The sequence below is a fragment of the Silene latifolia genome, chromosome 8 (genome assembly GCF_048544455.1).
Source record: "Silene latifolia isolate original U9 population chromosome 8, ASM4854445v1, whole genome shotgun sequence".
Taxonomy (NCBI): Eukaryota; Viridiplantae; Streptophyta; class Magnoliopsida; order Caryophyllales; family Caryophyllaceae; genus Silene; species Silene latifolia.
Window position 1 is genome coordinate 61,694,204 of NC_133533.1, and position 17,957 is coordinate 61,712,160.

The window sequence follows — 17,957 nt, forward strand, 5'->3', positions numbered from 1 at the left end:
CCCAGTCGATCGACTGCTGTTGTTGGTCGATCGACTGGTAGTACTGCCAATAAAACTCGTTTTCGTACCAGAATTTAAACTAGCCTCTTCATCATTTTCCGAGTCTCCCCTTGGCTTATCGGGACCATCATAAGAAAAGCCACTTCGGAGATTGATGGCATTAATCGTTTCAATTGTCCCTTCGCATTTGCTTGAAGAATTGGCGACTTGCTTAGCCTCTATATTCTCCAACTGCTTCACAAAATTCTTTGAGGACTCAATCCCGGCTGCTTCTATTTTCGCCACTTTAACCAAAAGAGTTTGGACCATTTCTCTCAATTTCGCGGTCTCATCTGAATTATGGACAGGAATTTCAACTCGTTCCTTGGAAGCTTCAGAGGCCTCGAGCTTCTCGAGACGGGCAGTAATAGAAGAAATAAGTGTCACAACGACACTCATTTCATCACTTTGGTTGCGTGATTTTCCACGTGAACTCCCAAACCCAGCTCTATGGACTGCCATCTCCTCAATAGTGTTCCAACCTTTATTCTGACCGGTATTGTTTTGGAACCTACCATTCGCAGCTGCGTCCAGGATGACCTTGTAATCATCATATAAAGCATTGTAGAATAAGTTGCAAAGGTACCACTACTGGAAACCGTGGTGAGGGACAGACCGAACCAAATTCTTGAAACGTCCCCATGCTTCACAAAATTCCTCATCAGGTCTTTGCTGGAAATTTGTGATTTTACTTCTCAAAGCATCAGTCTTTGCAAGTGGGAAGTCTTTTTTGTAGAAGGCCAATGCGAGAGATGTCCAATCTGTGACTCCAGCTTCTACCCTATCAAGGTAGCGGTACCAATCTCGCGCAAAATCCTTCAAGGAGTATAAGAACATCACCCTCTTTACTTCATCCTGAGTCACCCCAGCCGGTATAGGTATGGAACAACAGTAGTCTGTGAAAATTTCCATATGCTTCAAAGGATCCTCATCCGGTAGACCAACAAACTGATTTCGCTCCACTAAATCAATATAGGAGGAACGAAATTCGAACTGACCAGTAGTAGGGGTAGGTAACACGTGCCCCTTTGGAAGGTGCTGCTCTTTTGGCTGAAGATTGTCATATATCGTAGTCATGTTCGCCAAACTGAGAGTACTCAAGTCTCCTCTAAAAAACCTGTCTTCTAACTGTGCAAAAGCAAAAATAGAAGGAAGGGTAAGCAACGGCCTCAAGGAACCAAAGTTCCTTGAGACAAGAAAAATAAACTAAAAATAAAGCAAACAGAATTACATCGTCATCCCGGCAACGGCGCCAAAATTTGATACCGTCGTTTTGTATCAAAATTAAATTTATAATTCCAAACTAAAACTATAGCTAGTGATAGTAAGGGTCGAACCACAGAGAGACAAGATCAATTCTATTTGCTTATTTCAGTCTATAAAAGTAACAATTAATGGGGGTTTGAATTCGGTTGATTCTAATGACTAATTGCTAAAATATGAAATTTCTCAACAAGATAAAAAGAAGATCGGGAACTTCGGTTCACCATGGCTAAGGTCAGGTCAATAAGGTAGCAGAGGTCCTATAATACGGTCTCAGGGAATATGAGCAAGCCTTTCGATCTATGCTCAAATTAACCTTACGATCTTCTAATTCCCAAGAATTTCTCAAAGCTTGCGCTCAAAGGAAATTCCAATCTAATGATAACTTAAATTACTAATCTTTCAATCTAGTAAAAAGGCTTATCAAAAGACAACAAGATCGATACGGAAGAATTCATACTAACAAAACAATCCTAATTTATGCCATGGCTCACCGCGTTCCCAATCAAGACAATTAGCTACGCATGATTACAACTACGACAATTGCAAAATTAAAGACAAAGAACGAGATTGACATAATTGAAATTGAATTAAAGACAAAAGGTAAGAACTTAATTGCTGAAATTGAATTGGTAAAAACAAGAATTGAAATAACAAGAATTTAAAGAGGGAAGAATTTGCATAAAAACTTACTAATTAAAATGATGAACAAAGTAATTGAATTCGGGATTCGTCGTCCCTCTTTCTTGCCTCTAGACTAGATCTACTGAGTTTTTTCAATAATGAAAGCATAACCTAAAATTGTTGCTGCGTTCTACTGATAAGCGATGCCAAAAGTTAATTACAAATTGGGCTTTTAAAAGCCTAACACGAAGAATTAATCTCAGCTCGCAGACTGGTCGATCGACTGGTGTGCATGGTCGATCGACTGGTCATAGCAGAACAGTAGCGTCTGAAGAAGTTCCACGGTCGATCGACTGGTGGGCATGGTCGATCGACCAGCTGAGCTGTGCAGTAGCCTCCTGTCCTCTTCCAAACAGCCTCTAAGCTCCATGCACGCATCCCGAGGTGAGTGAGTACGAACTTCCTTCTTCCAAGCTTCCCTGAAGTTGCCTCCGGAGGACGATTTAGGCTTGATTTAGCCCACTTTCACTCATTCCTACAATAAATCATAGAAATTGCAAAGTAAACCGTTTTGGGAGAAATAGTAGCCTTAAGCTAACAATTATGCATGGAAAAACGTGCCAAAACTGCAAATAAAGTGTATAGAATATGCACGTATCAGAGAGGCATATTTGGATTTGTGAATCCCGTTGGCATGACTGTGATGGATATGGTGTCCACGAACGGTGAATCGGCATAGCTGTCTAATACCGCTTTCTCAAGTGGGGGTGGCAATCCTGAGACCCTGCTCAGTATTTCTTTTAACTCCAAAATCTTCGCCGATTCATTATCTTTGCTGAATGCGGGGTCCGCTTTGTCATTTGTCTCTTGGTTTAATATATTGCCTCTGATCCGAGCTCTTGAAGGTTACGATGTGTTCCAGTTTGCTAGAGGAGTTGTTGTAACGACCGTCCCCTCGCCGATCCATTTGTTGGTTTGACTCGGATCCTGCTCCAGGCGTCTGATCGATTGTGGCGGGGCTACTGATGGGGATGCCACCTGCTCGTACTTCCATACAGCTGACTGCGGGCCAGTTATCTGGCGTGAGGTATCCCAGCCCTTGTGGGGTTATCCTTCCATCTGATGATATCGTGGACAGATCCAATCTCGTTATTAATTCAGCCGGTACCTATCGAAGTGGATTCCTGTTGTCTGATGCCCCCTGGGTTAGATCTACTAGTGTAGGCCTTCCCACGTCTGTCCTGCTTGCTGGGGTGAAAGACTGCTGTTTTAGGATGTCTATCTGTGCCCAGAGCTCTCTGTCCCTCTTTCTTGCTTCAGTTTCAGCTTTCCTCTGATCTTCTCTCATGTTTTCCATAGCTTTTTGAAGATTTTCTACACCCGTGAGTAAGATTTGTGTGGAACTAGGTGGTGGTGGGAGGCCTGAACTTGCTGTTCCTTTATCTGATCTGGCTTGGGCCATGACATCAGGAGTCCTAGAAGGTAAAGAGGTTTTTGTTGTCGGTATGATTCTTGGGGTGTGCCCGGGAGCCTGTGTAACCACTGTTGTTGTCGGGTTTTGAGTGGATGGCAGCGGTGGAGATGGTTGCCTGCTCCCTGACATGGCTTCAGATGCTTGCTTATCCATTGTATATCTAGAATATCAACGATTGACGACCACAATGCCCCACGGTGGGCGCCAAACTGTTTAGGTATTTTTTTATCAAGTTGATTGATTAGGGTTAATGCGGTCTTACTCGTTAGTTGATACTTAAATAAAGAAATAAAGTACGCAATGTAAATTGACACGTAAGATTTGGTGACGCGGAAAACCCAATGTGGGAACAACCGCGGGAGGGACGGTACCGTGCCAAGTATTGCACTATATGAATAGGAGGATGATTACAATTGAGGCACAAAGCTAATCCTGCTGGCCCTAGGTGTCAGGCCTGCAAGATCTTGGACGAATGTATATTTGATTACAATTGAATGTCCTTCTTGATTTGCTTCCTTGGCTATTTATAGGGTAAGAACCCTAGATATGTCCTACTTCGAATATGAAAAGGGAATATAATTTCCATAAGAACTCTTTTCATACTTGGCCGCCTTTCCCAATTCTCCCTGATCTCCCTAACTTCTCCCTATCTCCTCTTTCCTTAATCCGGACGCCTTCTATGATGGGCTCCTGATCTCCCTTGAGCCCGTTTCCCCTTTCTCCAATCGCGGGCTCCCTTCCTCCTTATTACTCCTTCCATAGCTTTTATTTTATTAAGTGGGCCTTCTTTATTGTGCTATTTTTAGCCCAAACACCAACTGCCAAAATATGGTTTACATGATCTCAAAACATTGTCTAAAGAAACTATCAAAACTACAGCGGAAGACTCTATCATCTGATGGCGACACATCCCAGCTATTCCATGTATCTCGACTCACACCTGATCAACAACTGCTCACCATCCCCGAATGGATCACCACAGTTTTTAAAACAATTAAACGGGGTCAGTACTAATCACACAATTTACATAACTCAACAAAACAACACCCAACGCAGCTCAATCGTCACAGATATACTCCGAACTCCATCAGCAACTCCACAATACTGACTACACACTAAAGTGTGTAGCCCTGCCAGAGTACCCATCGCAACAGGTTACTCCTCGCCACCAGTGGAGGACCGCTACCGTTCCCACCTAAGCCCCGCTCATCTCCGTCGAGCGATAAACCCAAATCCATTAATGTGCACATCCCCTTTGTGGCGGGTTCCACAGAAGGCGAATCATGGGCGTGAAGCCACTCCCCAAGTAACTCTACTCAGCCAGGGACGCACCCCGAAGAACACAGACAGATACAATCAATCACAACTACTAATCAGCAATCGAACCCAACAACTGTCATAGTACTCGTACGATAAAACTCAACAATCACAAAGCACAACCAACACATCATGTGACTAATACTGAGTAGGGAAACCCTACATGGAATGCAATACAATCAGACGATCTCAACAACTGTTATCAAAAAGCCTTCTCTACGAATTCTCCTCCTAACATATGATCACATAATTACTAACAATCATAAAAACTAAAAAAACCCCCAAACCCCCAAATTAGGGTTTAAACAAACTTAATAAAATACTATAAAATCGGTACGTAACTCTTACCCTCGACGCAAGGATCACAAGAATGTAAAGGATGATGAATTCCGACCTCTCAAGCTCCGGAATTTGTCAATAATGCGAAAGATGCGAAGTACGTAGGTTGAAATCTCTTTTTTTTTTTGAAGTAATTAGGTTTGATAAAAGTGTATTATGAAAGTGACGGAAAGGTTTATATACTAATTCGCATTATTAACAAAACCCGACAAAACATTACCCGTAAACCGAGCTACTCGATTGAGTAGCTGACGTACTCGATCTAGTGCCACTTACTCGATCGAGCACCCAGGATGCTCGATCGAGTATCCTACAGGCAGAATATTTTTCTAAAAAACAAAACACCCTTACTCGACAGAGTAAGGCCCACTCGATAGAGTACCCAAAGACTAATAAAACCATAGTATTACAGTCTTCCCTCCTTAAAAAGAACTTCGTCCCCGAAGTTCAAACCACAACAAAACAAAACATACCACCACACTCCCGACACAACAACCAACATAAAACTCAACATAAAAAAATGCTACCAACCAAACTCAACCCGACTCAAACCACTACAAAACATACCGACACAACACAAAAAGGGTGTAAAAACGCTTTGCGATCATCTCCTACCCCCCTAAAATAAACAAGGTTACGTCCCCGTAACCATACATACCTGATCAAAAAGGAAAGGGTAACGCTCTCTCATGGCCTCCTCTGCCTCCCATGTAGCTTCCTCTACCTCATGATTAGACCAAAGGATCTTAAGCAAAACTGTCTCACCACTCCTAGTCTTCCTTACTTTCCGGTCAAGAATCTGCTTAGGCACCTCAAGATAAGACAAGGACTCATATAGATATATGCTCTCTGACTCTAACACATGTGACGGGTCACTCACATACTTTCACAGCTGAGATACATGAAACACATTATGCACTCTCTCCAACGCAGCTGGTAAAGCCAAACGATAAGCAACCTCTCCAACCCGGTCTAAGATCTCATAAGATCCTCTGAACTTCTGACTCAACTTGCCTTTCTTCCCAAATCTCATAACCCCACGTATAGGAGACACTTTCAGAAGAACCTTGTCCCCAACCTGAAACTCTATATCCCGGCGATGTAGATCAGCATAACTGTTTTGCCTATCCTGAGCCACTCTCATCCTTTCCCTGATCATCTTAATCTGCTCAACCATCTCATGTACCATCTCTGGTCCTAGAACCACTGTCTCAACACTGTCGTCCCAACAAATCGGACTCCGACATCTCCTCCCATATAAACCCTAAAACGGTGCCATGCCAATACTGGTGTGATAGCTGTGGTTATAAGAAAACTCAATCAAATATAATCTCTGCTCCCAGCTACCACCAAAATCCATCACACAAGCACGTAACATATCCTCAAAAGTCTTTTTTGTTCTCTCAGTCTGACCATCTGTCGCAGGATGAAATGCTGTACTCATCTTCAATGTCGTTCCCAAAGATTCCTGCAACTCTTTCCAAAACCTTGAGATAAATCTCGCATGTCTGTCAGATACTATGTCCTTAGGCACTCCATGCAATCTCAACACATGCTTCCGATAAGCAAAAGCTAATTGTGCCTTGGTCCACGTAACTTTCATTGGCACAAAATGAGCTGACTTGGTCAGTTGATCTACTATTACCCATATCATGTTGTTACCCTGTTGACTCTTAAGGAAACCCACGATAAAATCCATAGAAATGGATTCCCACTTCCACTCAGGTACCTCTAAAGACTGAATCTTACCTTGTGGTCATCGCTGTTCCCCTTTAACTCTCTGGCATGTCAAACAACGGGCCACAAACTCAGCTGTCTCTTTCTTCATCCCAGGCCATCAGAACGTGTTCTTTAAAGCCTTGTATAGCTTGTCACCACCTGGATGCACTGAATATGGTGTACAATGTGCCTTTGTCATGATTGTCTTTTTCAGCTCCTCATCATTAGGGACACGCCACCTCCCATCAAACCTCAAACTACCATCTGAATGAATAGAGAATCTAGACACCGTCCCTTTCTCTACTCCAGTTCTCCACTCCACCATCTTAGGGTCTAAAGCATGTTTACCACGAATATCATCATAAAGATCAGGCTGCACTGTCAAATCTCCCATGGCATCCCCTCTCTGCATCATATGTATCCCAAACTTCCCCACCTCGTCTCTCAACCTCATCAAAGATAAAGCAGTACACAAAGAATGTACACTCTTCCTGCTCAAGGCATCAGCAACAACATTGGCTTTCCCTTCATGGTAGATAATATCCATGTCATAATCGTCAATCAACTCCATCCACCTCCTCTGTCTCATGTTCACCTCCTTTTGAGTGAAGGATACTTGAGACTCTTGTGATTAGAAAATACCTTAAAGGTCGCCCCATAGAGGTAATGTCTCCAAATCTTGAGAGAAAACACCACTGCACCCAACTCTAGATCATGTGTAGGATAATTCTCCTTATAAGGCTTCAATTGACTAGAAGAATAGTCAATCACTTTACCGTTCTGCATCAACACACATCCCAACCCATTCTTCGAGACATCTGTATAAACCTCAAAGTTCTCACTCCCTTCAGGCAATGCTACAATAGGAGCTGTGGTCAAACGCTCCTGTAATGTTTGGAACGCCGTCTCACAACTCTCATCCCAACGAAACCTGTTCTCTTTCCTCATCAACGCTGTCATAGGTCTAGCAATCTTGGAGAACTCCTTCACGAACCGTCTGTAATATCCAGCTAAACCCAAGAAACTCCTGATCTCAGCAACATTCTTTGGTGCTTCCCACTTGGTCACTGCCTCAATCTTTGCCGGATCCACAGCTACCCCATCCTTAGAGATCACATGCCCCAGAAAAGCAACTCTCTCAAACCAGAACTTACACTTGGACAACTTAGCATATAACTCGTGCTCCCTCCAGGTCTGCAACACAATCCTTAGATGCTCCTCATGTTCCTCCTTAGTCTTGGAATAGACTAAGATGTCATCGATAAAAACCACCACAAACTTGTCCAGAAACTGATTGAAAACTCTGTTCATCAAATCCATAAACACAGCCGGTGCATTAGATAACCCAAAAGGCATCACCACATACTCATAATGGCCATACCTCGACGTGAAAGCTGTCTTTGGTATGTCCAACTCCCTAATCTTCACCTGATGGTACCCCGACCTCAAATCAATCTTGGAAAAGACTGATGCACCACTCAACTGATCAAACAGGTCATATATCCTTGGCAAAGGATACTTGTTCTTCACCGTCACTCGGTTCAGCTCCCTGTAATCTATACACAACCTCAAACTCCCATCTTTCTTCTTCACAAAAAGATCGGTGCTCCCCACGGTGATACACTAGGTCTAATGTATCCCTTCTCTATCAGATCATCTAGCTGTTTCCTGAGCTCCTCCAACTCCTTAGGACCCATCCGGTACGGTTCCTTTGAGATAGGCCCCGTCTCCGGTTTTAGTTCAACCGTGAAATATATCTCCCTCTTCGGTGGCAACCCCGGAATCTCCTCTGGAAAGACATCTGAAAACTCACCCACCACTAGTATCTGATCAACTATCGGACTCTCTATCCGGTCATCTCTCCCATGGCACAAGATCAACGGGCACTCCTTCCTCAGATAAGACTTTAAGGTCACAGCTGCAATCAACTTAACTTTGGGTTTGACCACAAACCCACGATAAGACACACTAACGCCCTTAGGACCTCAAAAAGACACTTTCTTTTGATGACAGTCTATCTTAGCTTTGTACTTTCCTAACCAATCCATCCCGACTATCATCTCAAAACCGTTTAAAGGAAACTCTAGCAAGTCTACAGGTAGATCCACTGGCCCAACTATCATAGATACATCCCTAAACCGAGCTACTCGATCGAGTAGCTGACGTACTCTATCGAGTGGGCCTTACTCTCTCGAGTAAGGGTGTTTTGGTTTTTAGAAAAGTATTCTGCCTGTAGGATAATCGATCGAGCATCCTGGGTACTCGATCGAGTAAGTGGCACTCGATCGAGTACGTCAGCTACTCGATCGAGTAGCTCGGTTTACGGGTAATGTTTTGTCGGGTTTTGTTATTAATGCGAATTAGTATATAAACCTTTCCGTCAATTTCATAATACACTTTTATCTAACCTAATTACTTCAAAAAAAAAAAGAGATTTCAACCTACGTACTTCGCATCTTTCGCATTATTGACAAATCCCGGAGCTTGAGAGGTCGGAATTCATCATCCTTTACATTATTGTGATCCTTGCGTCGAGGGTAAGAGCTACGTACCAATTTTATAGTATTTTATTAAGTTTGTTTAAACCCTAATTTGGGGGTTTGGGGGTTTTTTTAGTTTTTATGATTGTTAGTAATTATGTGATCATATGTTAGGAGGAGAATTCGTAGATGAGGCTTTTTGATAACAGCCGTTGATATCGTATGATTTTATTGCATTCCAGGTAGGGTTTCCCTACTCAGTATTAGTCACATGATGTGTTGGTTGTGCTTTGTGATTGTTGAGTTTTATCGTACGAGTATTGTGATAGTTGTTGGGTTCGATTGTTGATTAGTAGTTGTTATTGATTATATCTGTCTGTGTTCTTCGGGGTGTGTCCATGGCTGAGTGGAGTCACTTGCGGGAGTGGCTTCACGCCCATGATTCACCTTCTGTGGACCCCGCCACAGAAGGGATGTGCACATTAATGGATTTGGGTTTATCGCTCGACGGAGATGATCGGGGTTTAGGTGGGAACGGCTGCGGTCCCCCACTGGCGGCGAGGAGTAACCTGTTGTGATGGGTACTCTGGTAGGGCTACACACTTTAGTTTGTAGTCAGTATTGTGGAGTTGGTGATGGAGTTCGGAGTATATCTGTGACGATTGAGCTGTGTTGTGTGTTGTTTTGTTGAGTTATGTAAATTGTGTGATTAGTACTGACCCCGTTTAATTGTTTTAAGAACTGTGGTGATCCATTCGGGGATGGTGAGCAGTTGTTGAGCAGGTGTGAGTCGAGATACATGGAATAGCTGGGATGTGTCGCCATCAGATGATAGAGTCTTCCGCTGTAGTTTTGATAGTTTCTTTAGACAGTGTTTTGAGATCATGTAAACCGTATTTTGGCAGTTGGTTTTGGATTGTATTTACTCTCTTAAACTTTATACTATTTAAATGTTGTGTCTTTATTGTCTTTTGATTATCATTGCCTCGGGAAACCGAGATGGTGACAGCTTTATACCTGAGTGGTCCTGGTAAGTCACTTGGAGTATGAGGGTGTCACAGATGTAGATCACACGAAATGTAAAGAAGAGATTAAAACCCTAAAGGATCTACTCTTACATTCTAGGAAGGTCCATGATAAGTGGGAGGGTAGCACAAAAGTCCTAAACTTCCTAACCGAACAATCTGACAATAATATGAAGATGGGGTTAGAACATGAGTGCTACAGCCGTAGAGATCACACTAAGTGCAAATCAACACTTTCAGACGTTGATTTTAGAAAAAGAAAGTATGCTGATCTTCCTGAATATCTGATTTGCAATTACTGTGGTCATACGGGTCACATCCAAAGCAATTGTGTCAAAAAGGCTCATGATATACGAAAAAATACCGACCATGTTAAAACTATTGACACAGCTGTTGAGGATGATGAGCCCTCCATAAATGAACCTAACGAAGAAAGGAACAATAACTTTCGTTGGTTCTATGACATGGCTTTTGACTACACCAAGAAACCTAGCACTTCACAAACTCCTTGTCGACCTAAACCAAGTAAACCTATTTACAAGGAAAACAGTAATGGTAAATCTAGAGAGATTTCTAGACCTAAAGAAACCCCTAGATCAAGAAAAATCCCTAAACCGAGAACTCCTCCCAAGAAAAATAACCCAAGGGTTAGAAAAACGGTTATTAGACAAGTTTGGGTTCGAAAGGATTTAGTATATAGAGTAACTAATCATAAGGGACCCAACTTAGCTTGGGTACCTAAAAACTGTATCTAATCACTTCTGCAGGAAGTAGTGAAAGAAAACAATCAATAGTATCTTGACAGTGGATGTTCAAGACACATGACTGGAGACAAGAATCTATTTCTTTCACTAAAGCCCTTCAACGGAGGAAAAGTGACGTTCGGAGACAACAAGAAGGGAAAAGTAATCGGCATTGGCAAAATCAGAATCTCTAAGTATCACGCGGTCAGTGATGTCTATCTCATGGTTGGTCTAAAACATAACTTGCTAAGCATATCTCAACTATGAGACAAAGGTAACAAAGTTGTTTTCCATACTGATAGTTGTCGCATTATAATCGAAGGAACTAGATATGTTATTCTTGAAGGCCACAAGAAAAGAAATGTTTATATGGTAGATTTAAATGCTGTGCCTACTAACTCTTTTTCATGTATAAAAGTTACACTTGATGATCCTTGTTTATGGCATAAACGGTTTGGTCACATTAGCTCACTAACCTTGAACAAACTCAAGAAGTGGGACTTGGTTGAAGGGTTACCTAAAATCAAGTTCGACCAAGAAAAGATGTGTGATACGTGTGGCAGGTGCAAACAAGTAAGATCATCATTCAAACCTAAAAGAGTAGTAAGCACAAATCAAGCCTTGGAATTAGTACACATGGATTTATGTGGATCTATAAAGGTAAGGAGTAGAGGAGGATCAAGGTACGTCTTTGTTCTTGTAGATGATTACTCAAGGTATGTATGGCCTATCTTTCTTCATTCAAAAGGTGAAACATTTGATGAATTTGACTGTCTTATGAAACGTGTTCAAAACAAATATAAGACTAATTTTGTATCTATTCGTACGGATCATGGCACTGAGTTTGACAATCAAGCTTTCATAGAATATTGTAGAGTTAATGGTGTAGGGCATAACTTCTCTGCACCAAGAACTCCTCAACAAAATGGTGTCGTTGAACGTATGAATAGAAATTTAGAAGATATGGCTCGTACAATGCTTTTGTGTAGTGGTTTACCTCGTAACTTTTCGGCTGAAGCCATTAGTACTTCTTGCTACATCCATAATCGTGCTATGATCCAACCTATTCTTAAGAAAACCCCCTACGAACTCCTTAGAGGTCGAAAACCTAATATCTCCCATCTTCGTTGCTTTGGGAGTAAATGTTTTGTTCACAATAATGGTAAAAACCGGTTAAGTAAGTTCGACCCTAGGAGTGATGAGGCGTTTTTATAGGATACTCAGATCATAGCAAGGCTTACAAAGTCTTTAATAAGAGAACTCTTTGTATTGAAGAAAGTGTCCACGTTATTTTTGATGAAGATAACGTGTTTGATAAGCCTTTACAGGATGAGGAAGAAGACTTGGATGAACCCGACTTTTGTCTTTCAAGAGACGATCCCCCGGAATTGGAATTGGAGGATAATGAGATAGAAGGAACAAGTGATGAATTTGATCATTATTCAAAAGATAAAAAGGAAAAATCCAAAGTTATAGTTGATGATACTATAACATTGACTCATAATAAGGACTCCCAAACTAATGTTATAGGTGATGTTACTATAGCATTGGATCCAAATCAAGGTGTAGAGTCCGATGTTATAAACGACTCTAATACAACACCCGGATTGGATTCAGGGGGAACTTCCTCTAATTCCAAGCCAAATGAAGTTGGGTCAAGCTCAAATAACGATGAAGAACCAAGTACTTCAACAAAGTGGAAATACAAGAGTTCACACCCCATGGACAATATTCTAGGGAATATTAAGAAGGGTGTTCAAACTAGATGTTCCTTGAATAACTTCTGCTCTTTCTACTCTTTTCTATCCATGATCGAGCCAACGAATATCAATGAAGCTCTTGCAGAATCAGATTGGATTGTAGCTATGCAAGAAGAGCTACAACAGTTCGAACGAAACAAGGTTTGGCATTTAGTTCCTAGACCAAAGGATCGATCTGTCATTGGAACAAGATGGATCTTTAGGAACATACTAGATGATGCCGGAGCATTATCAGAAATAAAGCAAGATTGGTGGTTCAAGGTTATAATCAACAAGAAGGAATAGATTATGACGAGACATTCGCACCTGTTGCTCGTCTTGAAGCTATTAGACTTATGATAGCATTCACAGCACATAAGGGAATGAAGCTCTTCCAGATGGATGTCAAGACAGCATTTCTAAATGGATATCTACAGGAGGAAGTCTTCGTTGAACAACCCCCTGGATTTAAAAATAGCAAATTTGAAGATCAAGTCTTCAAGTTAGATAAAGCTTTATAGGGATTGAAACAAGCACCTAGGGCATGGTACGACAAATTATCTAAGTTTCTACTTGACAGTGGATTCAGTAGAGCATCCGTTGATAAAACCCTATTTCTAAAATCTGAGGGTTTTGACCTTTTGGTTGTTCAAATACACTTCGATGACATTATCTTTGGATCGACCAACCAAAACCTATGCAAATATTTTTCTGAGTTGCTGACTTCCGAGTTCGAGATGAGTATGATGGGAGAATTTAAATTCTTCCTAGGTCTACAAATACAACAAACCGATGACGGCATTAAGATTCATCAACAAAATTATATCAAGGAATTTATTCGTAAGTTTGGAATGGAAAATTCTCATGCCATGCCTACACCGATGGTTGCAGATAAGAAATTGACATTAGATGAAGACGATAAATCAGTTGATGAAACTACTTACCGTGGGATGATTTGGTCACTGTTATATTTGACCGCAAGTAGACCCGATATTATGTTTAGCGTATGCGTTTGTGCGAGATATCAATCAACTCCCAAAGAATCGCAAATGACGGCCGTAAAACGAATTTTACGATATTTAATTGGAACGGCCAAGCTGTATTTATGGTATCCAATGGAATGTAACTTCGATCTAGTCGGTTATTCCGATGCCGACTATGCAGGATATTCTCTAGATAGAAAAAGCACGTCGGGTGTCGCCACATTTGTCGGACCGTGTATTATTACGTGGGGTTCGAAGAAACAAAATTCGGTTTCTCTCTCAACTGCTGAAGCCGAATATATCGTTGCAGGACTAGTATGTACTCAATTATTATGGCTTAAGCAATAATTACGTGATTATGGCGTTGACGTAGGATGTATTCCTATTTTATTTGATAATACTAGTGCAATAATAATTTCTAAAAATCCCGCACAACATTCACGTACTAAACACATTATAATAAGACACCATTTTATTCAAGACCATGTTGAGAAGGGGAATATAAAACTTGAATTTTGTAGTACGGAAAAACAATGGGCAGACATTTTGACAAAATCATTAGCTAGAGAACGATTTGAGACTTTACGGTTGGAAATTGGTTTAATTGGTGGTACCTAAGCTTCTGTATGTGTTTAATTTCCTTATGACTGACTAGTTTAAGTTAAGATTGTATGACTGTGTCCGTATATTGCGTTGCATGAATAATTTCGTTTATAGGAAAATTTTAATCATAAATTCTATTTGTTATTTAGAATTTAATTGTTATACAAACTTTATCTTTTATCAAGATACACCATATTTTTATTTTTCCAAATCACAAAAAATTCTCCTATATTGCCTTACACTATCACACGGCACATATTTCCTATACATACAACAATTTCTAAAACCTTATCTTGATTCTACCACTTACCTTATTTCATATTTACCATAAACTAGGATGCCACTTGCCTTATATCACCTAACCCTAGTCCTAGCCTTATAATTACCCCCTTCCTTTGCCGTGTAAACCATAACCACACTCCACTTGCATACTTTTTCTCTTTTAAAAAAATTACCACAATCTCATCATCACCTTCTTCACTCAACCATCAAGACCACCATCAATTCACAACCTGCAAAAACCCGATCATCAACCCGACATCAACAAAGCCGCCACTTTCACAAGCCGTCATCACCACTACCATCTCATGATCTTATTTCTTCTAGCTTTCCTTCACCTCAACCAAACTTATCTACACCCCTGTTTCACGGTCGGGATGACACGGTGTCCGAGGGAAAAATACGCCGCCTTTTTAAAGGGAAGAATAAGGTAGTTGTTGATGAGGGTAACGATATTGAGGAACCTGAGGTTATTGTAAGGAATGGTGTTGCACGAACTTTACTCCGAGATGTTTCAAAAACCGCAACAAAAGAAGGGTTAAATCGAGTCCGTTTGACTCATGACGAAAGCATCCTTGTTTCTCGTGTCTTAAAGTATTCTATACATGGAAGAAGGTATTATCCCAAATCTTGGTTGGTTAATGTTCCCGCCCTTAAGTTTTTTTATCGATTTTCTTGATTTTCAAGGGTGGAGTCACATTAGTCAATTTCCGGGTCCAATTTATCCGGTTGAAGTTATTCAATTCTTTGATAGTGTGTCGATTAAGAAAGCGGTCTTGCATGCATTGGTTAATGGTGTTGATGTGACGGTTTTTGTTTCGGATTTTTGCTCCGATTTTTCGGTTCCCGATGACGGAATTGAAATTTATCCGAGTCTTGAATGGTCCAATGTTGTTAGTGACAAGGAGTTGTTGGTTAAAAAGTATTTTGAGGAAGTTGGGACAGACGGTGGGAACATTGTTGTTCGTCCTCTCTCGGCAAAAATTAAGTTCCTCTTAAACTTTCTTTGGAACACGGTTGTGCCGAGAAGGGGAGGACGAGAAAAGGTTTCGAGTTATGAGGCTATTATTATCTACTCGTGGTTGGAGGGACAAAAAGTGAATTTAGCAAGTCTTGTTTTACATCGTATAGTCCAAACGAGTCTCACGGTTACCAAGGAGAAATTTAGTACAACAATTGACCTTCCATATGGGATGTGGATGTCTCGATTGTTACAAGTGAAACGAGTGGTGGGACGGGATAGCTACGGTGTAAGTACAAAGGATTGTATGTGCGATCGCTTGATTAAGCTAATGGGTCTTGTAGTTAATGGACCCGAGTTATTACTTGTCAAGGATGTTGAGAAAATTCCGAGTGATTCGGGTTTGGGTACAATGGAGGGAAAATTGGAATGTTTTATGACTACTTTATTGGAGAAGTTTGAGGAGTAATCCACTAACTTGGCTACGGTTTTATCGCAAGTTGGACCATCACGGTCTCTAGAGTCGGGTTTGGATGCTTCTCGGGTTTATGCGTGGATGGGTGAGGTGGATAAGAGGTTAATGGGTTTTGAGAGGGCATTAAAGGCCATTCGTGGGGAAGTGTTCCCACATGGAGATCGTCTTACCTTTCTCACGAGTCAAGGCGGTGCTTTGGTTATGCATGAAAAAGCTATATCAAACGATCAATCACTCACATTGGAGGCGACTAAAGCTTTGTCGTTGAAGGTACTCAACTTTGAACGAAGTCTTCAAAGTCTTTCCCAACTTGTGCGGAGCTCTTTTGATCGTCTTGATGCCTTAGAGCATCGTACTCGACCCGACTACGTGAACCCATACAAAACCCGCAACATTTGACCTTCCCTTGCCTTACCTTAATTAGCTCTTTCTATGTTTAGCTTCCTGTTTCCTATTCTAGTGGTGTGTTTTGCAAACTTAAATTCGGCCCATTTTGGCATATACTTGTGGATTATGGCCCATGTATCTCTTTAAACATGTGTTTCATTCGGCCCGTTGGCACTAACATGTTTTCTTAAAGTTTGTATGATAATTAATCCTTTAGATGCTTATAGTTATGCGTGCTAATATCATTCTCTATGATGTTTTATCTCTTGTCTCGTCTTATATTATTCTAGTCATTTTAGTTTTGTTCTTAACTTTTCGATGATGTCAAGAGGGGGAAAGAATGTCTATGATAAGCATCTACCTAAGCTTGCTCCTTGTCAATACCAATTGCCTCTTAATGTCCTTAAAGTTTCGATTTTATGTTAATCGTCTTGATCTTGCGTTGATATTTATTATTAAGATAACGGTATTATATTGAGGGGGAACTCTTTACTTAGTCACAAAATTAGGAGGCTTTCCATCATCAAAAAGGGGGAATTTGTTGAACCATATAGTATATATGTTTATGTTTTGATGATGTCAAGGTGATTTATAATTTATATACTTGTTGCGCGTAATCGTTTGTCTAAGTCTTTTAGATTCGATTTATCTAATACAAGCAACAAAGGAATTTGTGATGGAAGTATACAATAGTCAAGCCTCAATTCAAAATCAAACGATGTGAAGATTCATTCAAGATTTATGTGAAGACGAAGTCCGTCTAAAGATTAATCAAGCTTGGATGATGACGTAGCCTATACTCAAAGATCTCCCAGAAGATTAGAATAGTATAGGTGATTATCTCGTAATGATAACCAAGAATGAGTTTCTTGAATTAGTAAAGTTATAGCTTTGCAGCTATAACATTAATAGTAAAAGAGCTCAATGTTATAGCTCTCCTACTATAACATTGAGATGCTGAGTTTACTATACACGACATATAATGTTTTAAAATTGTTTTTCAAATTTTTTAAAGTTTATTTTAAATGTTTTAATAAAAGTATTTACTTAATAAAGCCCGGTTTAGTGCGGAGTTCGGTTCCCTGTTGAACGTTGACTAGTAGTCGTTTTGGGTCAACTTATGAGTTGGACCATGCTACTAATTAGGGTTTCAACAAAGCCTCTCTTAAAACATAAATTATAACCCATATATTGAGCTAGGGTTTGCACGAGTCACGAGGCATATGAGCCGTGACATCTCGTGTAAATTAAGATATATTTGGTAAAGATTTTATATCTTTACATATCTTGTATATCTTACTTAATATATTTGTTTATGATAAAAGATATTCTTGTTATAGAAAATCTTATCATATCTTAGAATTTATAGTAAAGATAATAATTGAATATCTCCTATTTTCGGCCATTAGGGTTTCTAGAAACCGAGTTGCCTTTTTCTTTCCTTCTTATAAATACTTTGCTATTTTCAACATTTAATAAGAGAGACCTTAAGCATAAAAATTGATCT

At 40.5% G+C, this 17,957-nt stretch overlaps 1 non-coding gene across 1 annotated transcript; it reads left to right on the forward strand.

The window, feature by feature from the left end:
- The first annotated feature begins 634 nt into the window (after positions 1 to 634).
- On the forward strand, positions 635 to 743 carry LOC141597849 (small nucleolar RNA R71). The gene has a single exon (XR_012523063.1). It is a non-coding gene; the product is annotated as a small nucleolar RNA R71 (small nucleolar RNA).
- The last annotated feature ends 17,214 nt before the right edge of the window (positions 744 to 17,957 follow it).